The sequence below is a fragment of the Antechinus flavipes genome, chromosome 6, assembly GCF_016432865.1.
Source record: "Antechinus flavipes isolate AdamAnt ecotype Samford, QLD, Australia chromosome 6, AdamAnt_v2, whole genome shotgun sequence".
Lineage (NCBI taxonomy): Eukaryota > Metazoa > Chordata > Mammalia > Dasyuromorphia > Dasyuridae > Antechinus > Antechinus flavipes.
This window is the reverse complement of record NC_067403.1, coordinates 209,439,703-209,449,361: the sequence shown is the minus strand read 5'-3', so window position 1 is coordinate 209,449,361 and position 9,659 is coordinate 209,439,703. Positions and strand designations below refer to the sequence as shown.

The window sequence follows — 9,659 nt, the reverse complement described above, 5'->3', positions numbered from 1 at the left end:
CCGGTGGTTTCTCAATTAGCTGCTACAGGTAGTATTAGGAAATAGGTCACAAAGGCCCTCCTCCTCCTGTGGCCGAACCGGCCTCCCTTAGACAGACGGACCAGAAGAAAGGAAGAATCTTTGAGGTTTGCTCCAAGGCAAGCTAGCTGCTCAGGCAGCCTTTCCCAGACTCTCCCAGCTCATGCATACCAGCAAAGTTCCTTTTTTCCCTCAATGATTGAAACCATCTGGACTTCAGAAGGGTCACGTGTGTGTGAGAAAATGACATAAAGTTTCAGCCTTTCTTGTTTTCCGCTCTTCAAAGTAACCCAACCTGAGGCGGACGCTGAGGAGGTAAGGAGAGAGGCGTCCGCTCAGTCCGGGCACCTACCCCAGGACGACCCCCGGGCCCAATCCCCCTAATCCCCCGCTCGAGCCCCAGACCCCCACCGAATCTCCCCCTCGCACACTTTCCGGCTCCGCATCCCGGCTCCCTTCACATCTACATCCTGCACACACCCCTCCTCGGTCCCTGCACGCCTACCTCGGCCTCCCCGCCCCCCGAGCTCCCCCCTCCTCCCCGCCCCCGGTCTCGCTCAGTCTGGGGCAGAGGCACACCTCCTCCACGCCCCGCTCCTTCCAAATCTGCTGCGGGCTCTGCAGCGCTCGCTCCGCTCTCCGTCCCCCGGAGCCCTGCTTGCAGCTGGGGGCGCGGATGCAGGTCCCGCTGGCTGCCTGTGCCGCGGGCTGCCCGCTCTCCGGGAGGCGCTTCGGCGGATGGCCCGACTGCGGCGGGCGGGCCGCAGAGGTGAGTGTGGCCGGGGCCGGAGGGGAGCGCGGAGCCAGCTGGCCGGCCCGAGGCTCCCGGACGCTGCGTGGACGGGAGGGGGCGCGCCTGCCGGGCTCCGCTGGACTTGGCCCTGCGCTGCGCGGCCTCCCGCCCGCTGCCCGGGCTCTCCTTTCTTCCCAGATCCTCGGGGCCGGGGGGAAGCGGGGTCCCGCTCTGGCTGCCCTTACCCGGGGCGCAGGCTGCAGGAACTGCTCATTAGCCGCCGCAGGCGCACGGGCTCCGGGCCCAGAGCACCCCTTGCAAGCAGGGTGCCTGGGTGGGCTTGCCCTTCCCAATGTGCACTCCCCAGCCACAGCAAGCGATCAGGGTGCAGGATTGTGAGGACTGGAAGTGTCCTACCGATGGGGATTGGACTGGGTTTGGGGGCTCCAGGTATTTACGGGAACAGAACCGAATGGGAGAAGTTGCTTAAGGCGCACCCCCTTTTCTCCCCTTCTCCCCCCCCACCGCCCTTCCCGCTAACTTCTTGCACATAACTGGCCGGGCTTCCCGGACGCCTGTGGAATGGAATCGTATGCCCCCCGTACCTTTCATCTCTCCCCCAAGTAGGTCTGGGGCTTATTCCTCCGGGAGCTTTGTGGTAGGTTTGTGTGTGACACCGAAGCTCTCTGGTGTCCTTATCCCCGCCAGCTTTGGTCCTCCTCGGATGTTCCCTAGTCGCTACAACTAGAACTTCTGGGATAGGCTTGGACTCTGTCTGCACGGTATCCTTTTCCTTCCGGAAGATCTTATGCTTTTTGAGGCTGAGATTCTGTGCATCTGGGATTCTCCAGTCCCTGGACCAAGGCTAAATTTTAGTTAGAAATGAGTCGAAATAAAGCTATTATTTTTCCCCCTTTTAATGTACAGACTCTGAAATCTGGGCCATCGAAGAAAACTTCTTTGGAAAAATAAATAAGAAAGCGTTTAGACCTCCTTGTAACATAAGTTGTTGCCTCGGCAGAATATTGCTTGGGCAGCAAAGAGGGACCAGAAAGAGAACAGTTAGTGACTTTTGGAAGTGGGGTGTTAAACTGTGACCCCTTTTTAAAGAGAACAGTCTCAAGCTAAGACATGTGATGCTTTTGGTTTTAAAAACCTAAGAAGTTTCTGGTGATCTGAAGAGTAAAAATGATTCTTTTGAAATATTTTTCTTTTGAAGGAGATTCTTTCTGAACTGTCTGGTATGTAGCACAATAAGTTCCACCACTTAAGTGAGCTGTCCAGTTTGAAACTTAAGTACATTTATTGGACATTCAGTCGGTGATACTTAAAAATGGGTAATCCCACATTCCAGATTTAAGGCAGGTTTTTGACATTGGGCACCTACCGGTGGTTTAATAGAAAGAATAGAAGCAACTGTTTCTTCTACTGTGAAATTAGGGATTAAAGTTCCTTCTTTAACATTCTCCGAGTAGGGATTTTTTTTTTTTTTTTAATGTGTACACCATTGACAAAATTGAGTACCTGCTGTGTGCTTTATGCAGGCTATGAGACACTGCTCCTGCCTATGAGAAGTTTGCAGTAGTTCATAGTCATCTGTTAAAAAAAAAAAATAGGGCCTTTAGGTGAATTCTTTCTAGATTTTAATGCTATTGTTTTAAGTACAAAGGAAAAAGGGAAAAGGAATAAGCCAGGAATGTGCCAGACACTGTGCTAGATGTTTTACAAAAATTATTTCATCTGATCTTCCCAACAGCCTGGGAAGTAAATGCTATTATATCCTTATTTAACAGAATGAGGACAGGATCACACAGCTAGTAAATACCTGAAGCTGGATTTGAACTTGTCTTCTTGACTCCAGTGCTCTAAACTCACAGAAATTATTGATGGTCAGAAGAAGCTTCTTGAAGGTGGAATTTGAACTAGACCTGAAAAGAAGATTTAGATAAGTAGAAAGGAGGAGAGAGGATATTTTAGGTCGTGGAAATTGAGCAAAGGCAGAAATATTGCTCTTGCAATAAGGCAGTAAATTGGGAGAATAATGGGGGGGGAGCCCAAGTTGGACAGAGAGGTTAATGTCAAATTAATGAAGGATCTTGAATGTTTCCGATTAAGGAATTTAAATTTAATTTTGTAGGCAATGAAGATCTGATGAAAGTTGTAAGAGAGATGGGTTCTGGGGAAGGGAGGGGGCTCAAGATGGTTATGCACAGTGGTGTGCATGAAATCACAAATAATACATAAGATCATATTTGAGGCTGAATAAATTAGTGTTTCATCCAAATGATTTTAGCACCTTTCCCTTTTCATACCCCTTCACAGGAGCTAGTATCACTGATCGCATGGCTAGACCAGGAAAGGGGTGAACCCATTGAAGTAGGGTGCAAAAGAAATGTGTTTGTTGAAAGACCCAACCACAGTAGGCCTTATTTGTTTTTTATGTTTGTGCACTGTTTCACCATCCTAGATGAAAGTTCTTCTTTTCTAACAATCCCGGGAGGTAAATCAATAACAACATGAGGTTGTAATTTGTCCAAGATGCCCCTTCTGGGGTCATGGGTTGGGTTCATACCCAGGGGCCCAGTCTTATCTGACATGTCTGGTTTTTCCATAGATTCTCTTAAAATTTGGCATCTTAATTTAAATCATGTTAGCGGTAATCTGAAATGAATTAAGGAATTTGCAACACTAAGGAATCTAATTGAAATGAAACTCTCCACCTACTCTTTAGTTTTACTTTGAGGACCAATAGGCTTCTATGAGAGAACCATTCTGGTAAACCAATGTTTAAGGAAAACTGTTCTTATCTCTCTGAACTTTCTAATAATAACCAAGATTTATGTAGCCTATTTAAGACAAGCAAGCAAAATAATTTATAGATTTCATCGTCACTGTAACCCTGTGAGGTTAGGGAGCACAGACCCTGATTGTCCTTATTTTGAGAAGAAGAAGAAAGGATGTCACCCATGGAAGTCCCACAGGAGTGAATGTGGGAGGAGAGATTTCTGTCTCCGGGAATCATACTATGCTACCTTTTCATTCACTTGTTAACTTTTTGCTTACTATAGATATGCAGAAAAGGGATTGTTTATTTCTGGCTCAAATACATTCCCATGACCTCTGGTCCTTTGCAGATAAGGGAGTAGTGAATATAGTACTGAGGCTTGATGTGCTATGTGCTATAAAGAACCCTGAACCAGAAGGTGGGAGAGCTGGGTGCTAGCCCTGATCTTGCTCCTAACTAACTACATGATCTCAGACCAAAAAAACTTCCCCTTTGGAAGCCTCAGTTTCCTCACTTATGGATTAAGAAATTGAATCTAATTTATCTCCATGGGCTTCTTCCAGTTTGAACATCCAATTTTTTTTTTTTTTAGAAGCTCTTGGATTTAGATTGTTTCCCTCTTTTAATTAAGTTGCTGGTTGTGGGCAACCACAAGGTCTTTTCCTCTGGACTAGTAAATTTCTGAAAGTCACTATCATCCTATAACGATGATCCAATCCTGAGCCAAAGAGAAGTGGGCGCAGGAGGTGGTTGGTACATGAGATGCTTCAGACTCTCCTTGCCACCACAGCCAAAGACCGAGGTCATAGACAGTGCTTTCCCCTTCTCTTTTATATTGCTGATAGATTTTCCCGTTTGTCCACGAATCCAGGAGATGATCACAGTTGAGAGTGCTTCATTTTCATTGGAAAATCTCTGTCAAATCCAGAGAGCAGCCTTGGCTGGCGGGAATGAGGTTTCTGGAATTGACTTCACAGGCAGATAAATGTGTGCATCTTGAAGACAGGAGCCCATTTAGGGACTGGGCTGCTGCTGCAGCCTTTAAAGAGTTGGGAGCTGGCCGGACTTGGACTCGAAGACCACCGTCTTGGAACTTTATTACCTTTTCTCATTTTGCAGCTGGTCAATGAGAGTGACAGCTGGGATGTTTTGTTGTGAGAATGAAAAGAAAACTTAGCTGGATTTGGTTCCAAGGAGTGTATGATGGTGGTCATAATTTCATGTGACATTTTTTATTTTTGTGAGGTTAAGTGACTCATCCATAGTCTCACTATGCTACTAAGTATCAAACGTCTGAAGTCAAATTTGAAGTCAGATCCTCCTGACTCCAGGGCTTAGCTGCCCCATGTAGCATTTTTTTATTATTATTTTTTTTAAAGATTTCCTGTGAGAACGCTCTTGAGTTGCTACTTGAGTATTCTAAATGTTTGGTTGCATGTTTTTGGCCCCATACCCGGCAGCTTGGATGTTTATATACTTTGGAGCAGTCAATTTTATGATTTGTTAGAGGGATAACTTGAGTTTCTTAAGTTGTTTAAGAACTTAGAAAAATAGAACTGGAATAGACCTCTTACGTCTCTGATTTAATCTTTCGCAGTTGAGGAATATTGGAATCTAGACTAACTATAACCTATTTTTAAATTTGTCCCAAGAGGGGAAATTCTACAGCCTCCCTAGGGAAAGACTTTGCTTTGTTCCTGGAGAGAGAACTGGAGTTTTCACCCTTTCAACAAAGGAGATTTAGCTGGCTCAGGTTTTCTCTTGTTGTGTTCACCCTTGAACCCTTATTTCTCTCTGAGCTTAAAGGGACTTCTATTGATAGGGGTATAAGCTCAAGAAATATCAAAGCAACAGCAGCGTGGGTTTCCAAAATGGAATAAATCATTCTACTCTCCCGCCCCCTCCAAGTGAGTTTTTACAAATAATACACACTGTGCCCATTGCTCCTGGACCTCTCCTCTCAGCTAAACAAGTTGAGCTTTCCCAGCCTCTCTTCATAGGTCAATCTTAGAGACCTGTGATTATTCTAGTTACTCTGTTTATGTTTTATACAGGAAGTCCGATATGCAGGCAATTAGAGTTTTTAGTTAAAGGGGACATTTTGAAGTGAAATGAGTTTGTTTCTTAAAACAAATTTTAAGTATGAGTAATTATGCTAAGTCCAGGGACATTTTTAAAAGTTTTTCACTAAAAGAATTTTGTCTAAGGTTTCCAACTTGTTAAAAAAAACTTTATTATTTCGAAGCAGCAGGGAACCAAGGAACAGAGTCGACCTTTGACTCTCCCTCCAAGTCTGTTACAAATTGACCAGATGACCCTGGACAAGTCACTTAACTATCTCAGTGCCCAAGCAAATTACTTGTAACAAACTAAAACTACTTATAACAGGATAGTGGCTAAGGAAAATCCATTGAGGGACTTGCTTACCAGGTGCTTCCTATATGATTTCTCAATTTGTGATTGGCTTTTAAAAAACATATCTTTTGTGGATTTTTGCATTTTGAAAGTCATCAACTCATTCCCAGGGAATTAGAAGTCATCTGATTAAATTCTGGGACTCTGGAGAATATTTTGAATTGAGCTCATTTAATCTTGTGTTAATGTGAAAAAACACACACACAAAACAGATCTCCCTTCATGGGGTCCCTCTGTTGTTATTGTTTGTTCTTGTTCTCGAATATGATCCTGATAGGGAGGTGGTTCCATGGTCCATAGGTCAAGATTAATAACTGGACAGGGGCTCTAGCGCAGTAATGCTAGCCCCTCTTTTTTCTTAGTAGTTTCCTACTTTCCATTCCATTATCCATTTTGAGTAGGCAAGGATATATATTTAATTTTGTTTTTTGCTTTGACCATTTGAGGTTGATTTCAAGGATTGTGGGTCAGCACATTGAGAGCTGGAGAACCTGGGTTCAAATTTGAGTTTGGATATACTTAGCAGGGTGGAAGACTTGGTCTGGTGGTTGGGTCATTCCTTTCTGGATTTTGATTTCCTCTTTTGCTACAATGAAAAAATTGGACCGGGGGAATTTATTTCTAAGGTCCCCTCCAGGATGATTTTTTAGGGTACTAAGTAGTCAAACATGGTACAATGAAAAGAACGAGGAATTTTAAGTCTGAGACCCTAATTTCCAAATCTGGCTTTGTTTCTTTCTATTTCAAGGTCTTATTTTTTCTCAGCTGTCAAATGAGCAGGTTGGGATAAGTGACCTTGATGCTTATTTCCATCTCTAAATCTATGATCCCATAAACTTCCATCTTTAAGTTTTAAGTATGAATTCAAATATTTATTCCCTGGGAATTGGCTCCTCCCTCACTTTGAGCCCACAAACTCTCCCAGGAGGCTAATTGGTCTCTGTGCACATGTCGGTGTCACTACCTGGGCTGAGGCTAAATCCCCTAGGGAAGAACCTTGTAGGAGGGAGGAAGTGTGGGTTAACAGAACGAGTCCTGAATAGGAAGTCAGGAGTCCATTGCCAGCCTTGCCCCTCCTCGATCACTGTGAAATTGGACAGGACATCTGGGGCTTATTTCCCTCACCTATAAAATGAGAGCATTGGATAAAATGATATCTGTGCTTGCTTTGTTCTGCCTTCAGATGTTTCTGGCCTGACAAAATTTTACTGGTCCACAAAACTTTTATTATCAGAATTCCCTTATTTCTTAAAACCTATTAAAAATGAAGTCTTCCTTATTTTTCTCTCTGTTTTGATCTTTCAACCCTGACCTTCTTCCTGTCCCCCTGAATTATTGAGATTCATTGAGTTCATTATCTTCCTCCATCTTCCCCATCTTTGCTCTGAAGCTGTAGAGTGAGGAGCAATCCTTAGTAGAGAATGTTGGTGTTTTACTGGTCTGTTCTTTACTTTAAATTGGGAAACATTCAATTAGGGTATTTATTTTGGAAGCCAGTTAAAAAAAATCTCTGGATGTAAGTAAAATTGAGTACATCTGTGTATGATCCATTCAGATCTTTTCCCTAGGACAGGCGGTAAGATTATTTACATCAAGGATGTATTTGGCGTTGGAAATATTATTGTGTAGATTATGGAAGGAGATTGATCTCTGCTGAAGACTGAGGTGGGATCCAATTCTCATTTGATCTGGAACCCCAGAGCTTATTTGTCATTATCAGGGGATTCAGACCACAATATGCTTAAAAAATTGTTCTGTATTAGAAAGTAGTAATAGAGTTCTATGTAAAGACATTTCTCTTAAATACACACACGTGTACACACATTACCTCTTTGAACTTGCATCCCTATACTCAAAAGACTTTACATATAAATTATAGAATCTTAGATCTGGAAGGTTATATATTCTGACCCCCTCATTTTATTTTTATTTTCTTTTATAGTTTTATTGATGCCTTTTATTTCTGTATCATAGTCATTTCCAAATATGCCCCAGTTTTCTCTCCAACCTAACAAAAATTATTCCTTATAATAAATATTAAAAATGATATGTCGATATATTTTTAAAAAATTTTATTATAGCTTTTTATTTATAAAACATATGCATAGATAATTTTTCAACATTGATCCTTGCAAAACCTTCTGTTCCAAATTTTCCCCTCCTTTCCCTCACCCTCTCCCCTAGATGGCAGGTAGTCCAATAGACATGTTATTAAGGCATAAAAACATCATAATCAAATGTAGAAAAGCAGAAATATTAAATGCACTCTTTGGGGACTATAGGATCAAAAATTACATTTAATAAAGGGTTGTGGAAAGATAGATCTAAAACTATTTGGAAACTAAAAAAAAAATCTAATCTTAAAGAATGAGTGAGTCAAAGAACAAATTTTTGTGGTTGAATCATGTCCAACTCTTCCTGACCCCATTTGGGCTTTTCTTGGCAAAAATACTGTAATGGTTTGCCATTTCCTTCTCCAGTTCATTTTACAAATAAGGAGCTGAGGCAAACAGTTTTGTTAAGTGACTTGCCCAGGATCACACAGCTAGTAAGTCTCAGGGTAAAAATTAGGAAGATTAATCTCCCCTCCTTCCAGGTCTGATATCCTATCTTCTGGGCCACCTAGCTTCCTCAAACAAATCATAGAAGCAATCAGTAATCTCATTAATGAAAATGAAAACAATGAGACAGTATTCTATAATATGTGGAATGCAGCCAAAGTAGTACTTAGGGGAAACTTTATATCTCAAATTATGGACATCAGTAAAAGAGAAAGGATAAATCAATGCTTTGGTATGCAACCAAAAACAAACAAACAAAAAACTAGAAAAGGAAAAAAAAATCCTCAAATACCAAAATAAAAATTCTAGAAATTAAAGGAGAGATTGAATTGAAAGTAAATTGAAAGTAAAAATACCATTGAACTAATAAAAATAGGTACTGGTTTTATGAAAAACCAACAAAATAGATAAACTATCAGTTAACTTAATTTTAAAAAGAAAGCTAAAATTATTAGTATAAAAATAAAAAAGGCTGAAAATAAAATGCCACCAATGAAGATGAAACTAAAGCAATTATTAGGAATTATTTTGCATATTTATATGTCAATAAAACTGACAATCTAAATGAAGTGGATAAATATTTACAAAAATATAAACTTCCCAGATAAATAGAAGAGGAAATAAAAACTTAAATAATTCTGTTTTAGAAAAAGAAGTTTATGGGGCAGCTAGGTAGTTCAGTGGATAGACTTGAGTTCAAATTTGGTCTCAGACACTTAACACTTTCTGGCTGTGTGTCCCTGAGCATTGTTCTATAATAATCGACCAGCAGGATGATTTCACAGAAGGCTGGAGAGACTTACATGAACTGATGCTAAGTAAAATGAGCAGAATCAGGAGATCATCACACACAGCAACAACAAGACTATACGATGATCAATTCTGATGAGATGTAACTCTCTTCAACAATGAGATGATTCAGGCCAGTTACAATGATGCTGTGATGAAGAGAGCCATCTACACCCAGACATGGGACTGTGGGGATTGAGTATGGATCACAACGTATCATTTTCACTGTTGTTGTTTGCTTGCATTTTTTTTTTCTTGTTTTTTTTCCCTTTTTGATCTGATTTTTCTTGCACAGAATGATAATTGTGAAAATATGTATAGAAGAATCGCACATATTTAACATATTGGACTATTTGCT

General features: G+C 41.4%; 1 protein-coding gene across 2 annotated transcripts in view; it reads left to right on the top strand.

Annotated features, from left to right (window-relative positions):
- The first annotated feature begins 247 nt into the window (after positions 1–247).
- Positions 248–9,659, top strand: part of DENND2B (DENN domain containing 2B) — a 203,632-nt gene continuing 194,220 nt past the window's right edge. The window contains exon 1 of one of the 2 annotated variants that reach the window (XM_051965226.1): positions 248–333. The gene's annotated coding sequence lies outside the window, so the exon portion shown is untranslated. Of the gene's footprint in view, positions 334–581; positions 788–9,659 lie in introns of those variants that run through there. The other variant, XM_051965225.1, reaches the window with a different exon arrangement.